Source organism: Eschrichtius robustus, chromosome 12, assembly GCF_028021215.1.
Source record: "Eschrichtius robustus isolate mEscRob2 chromosome 12, mEscRob2.pri, whole genome shotgun sequence".
Classification (NCBI taxonomy): Eukaryota; Metazoa; Chordata; class Mammalia; order Artiodactyla; family Eschrichtiidae; genus Eschrichtius; species Eschrichtius robustus.
In genome coordinates, this window is record NC_090835.1 from 61519085 (window position 1) to 61521929 (window position 2845).

Consider the following 2845-nt stretch of genomic DNA (forward strand, 5'->3'; position numbering starts at 1 on the left):
GGGTAGTAACTTTCAACAAGAGTTGTCTCAGTGCCACTCATCTCAACATGTTTATTCACTTTCTGCATAAAGGTTTTAGTCAAATACTCTGTTTTAAAAAGTACAGACTTTACATTGTCTAAAGTTAAAACTATTTGCTCTTGCTTTAGAAGAGCAATTTCTCCACCTGGACACTAAAGACATACTGGGCTGGATGATATTTTGGTATGGAGGCTGTCTTATGAGTTGTGGGATGCTGAGCAACACACATGGTGTCTATCCACTAGCATGTCCTCAGTTGTGATAACCCAAAATATCTCCAGACACTGCCACTTGTTCCTTGGGGTTGGTGGGTTGAGTCAGGATTGCCCCAGTTGAAAATCACTTCTTAAGTGACACCAGCAGATTGCAAGGAAAAGCAAAGTTTCTCTTCCTTACAAGAAGCTAACTGTGACAGGTGGAAAAGCAGTGATGCAAGAGATTTTGGAGCTACAGTGCTCCCTATTTAGCTGGCAACAAGAACCTCTTCAGGGGCTAGGTGGAGTACCCATAGTGTCTGAAATAGATGGTGGTCCAGCTGCCAAAACTCTCACAGATGACAGGATAGTAATTGCTAGTCACCACCGAAACAAGCAGAGGGGCTTCCAGGTAGAAAGAAAGCAGAAAAAGCTGAAAACCACACCCTGACCCAGGGTTCATTAGTCACAGTAGCCAAGCTCCAAGCTCTACACAAAGTTAGTCACCCACCCACGAGATGTCTGCTAGGCTGTGGGAGGTTAGGGATGCGAGGGAGACCCTAAAACCTGGTAGAGGAATTCAGGTGGATGCCTCTGAACTTTGAACCCCAGACTTTTCTGACCCCTCTGAGCCTGCATTTGTTCAACCATCCTTATTAAGAACAGGTGCTGTCCCTCCATTCTCTTCTTGCAACTAGAATGATTGTTCCATCTCTTCATCTTTTCAACTTCCGCCCTGGAGAGAAATTGGTAAACACAAACAGCCCCCAAAAGTGCCGCAGTGTTCACATGAGTAGTCAAAGGAAGTAGTTGGAGGAGCAGAAGTAGTCAGATTTCCCTAGAGGCCCTAAACTGTGGCCAGCTATCTAACTTCCAGATAACAACAGCAGCTGCGACTATCCCTTTGGCATTCCAGGTGTAGGGGGTTTGCTGGGCCTTTACTAATTCTATTTTTCCCCATTCCCAACTCTTCCCTATCATTATCCCTTCACCTTGAATCATGTTCAAGAAATGTAATAAAAAAGAAAATGTGTCTAATTGCATCCAGTTTAAAACCTGTTATTAAAGGTCTTAAGAACCAGTAGAGCAATTCCTAGGCATTGAACCATGCCTTAATCAAATCACGCCTAAGAAGGATCTAGTTAAAATAGTGGGATGCCATGTACATATAGAAATTCTTACGGTGAATGGAGAGTTACTTTATTTAGAAAAAGAGAAGGACCTTTTTATCCAACCCTAAGGTTACTTCACAAATAGAGACAAAAAAAATCCCCTTCTTGCTACACCAGCAGGTTGATAAAGGAGCCATAAAGTTTGTACTCAGAGGAGCAGACATCATGTGTCTAGGCTTAACTTCTCCAGGAGCTAAGCTTTACTCTGCTGCAGTAGATATGATTGTTGCAATCATGGCAGAAGGAAAATAGCTTGCTCTGTGTGTTGAAATCATGAAGATGTCTGCAGATGATACCGTGAAAGTCAACAAGGGAATTGACATTTAAAATATCCATTATTTAAGTGATGGGCTGTGGCATATGAAAACATATAAATAAGTCTCAGAAGGAATGCACTTGGGCTCAATATGGATAGAGCACAGTATCTGTGTTGTGTGATAGCATGAAGACAATACCTCTGTGATTATGCAGAATAAATTCAACAGATGCTAAAAAGAAAACAACAAGAAGTGTTGCCACCTTGCTTGGAGACAATGAAGATGTTTCTCTGCAAGACAATATCCTTTCCTTTAACACCTGTCCCTGTCTCCTCTCCTGATCAACAGGTTATAACTCTCCCAAAAGAGTTTCATGACCCAGCCAGAGTGTGCTAGTGGGAGCTGAGAGAAGACAAATAGGACTGAATTCTAAGGCTTGATCCAGGGCCAGACCACAAAGTTGAACAGGCGAGCTTACTGATTTGTGTGCTCTCCCAAGATACAAGATTTAACACCCTGGCACATTCCCCAGGAAATGATGTGACCTTGCTACTGATATGGCTCCAAGAAACATGTAGAAAGTGATGGCCCAGGCCAAGTGAAGCTGAAATGCCAGAATTACCATGGCTTACAGTGGAGGAGGAGGGACAAGAGGCCATGTGGAGTCGGTGGCATGTGCCAGAACAACGATCACAGGTCAGGTCCCTGGGGTTATGGAACAAGGCCATGTTGTCACATCAGAGGAGTATGTGCCTTTACAAAAACAACTGCTGGAGTTCTTATTGGGCCCTGGTAGAGAGAGAATGCCTGTCCATGGGACACCAAGCGACCATGCATTGGGAAAGTACATCATGAGCTGAGTTCTATCAGAACCACCAAGCCATAAGGTCAGGAACCACCAGTGGCAGATACACTGTTGGAATCAGGCACAAACACCAGAGGGTACAGGCAGCTGCATGAGCAGGTGGCCCAGACCCCCAAGTTATCTACCCCTACTGCACTAGCACCCTGCCTGAGCCAACATCTACTGTTGTAGGGAGGATTCCTTATTACCAACCTTGGCTTATGAGTGGGCTGGTTAAATTTGTGGGTGTGCAAGCCAAAATTCAGATGTCAACTTCACTGGAGCCTCACTCAGCAGTGTCTGCAAAAGACAGTGATGAGAGAAAATGCTTCCCAATAGGGGATTTACCAGGTCATC

The 2845-nt window shown here is 44.3% G+C and overlaps 1 pseudogene; it reads left to right on the top strand.

The window, feature by feature from the left end:
• The first annotated feature begins 1215 nt into the window (after positions 1-1215).
• LOC137773806 (malignant T-cell-amplified sequence 1-like) lies at positions 1216-1765 on the top strand (annotated as a pseudogene).
• The last annotated feature ends 1080 nt before the right edge of the window (positions 1766-2845 follow it).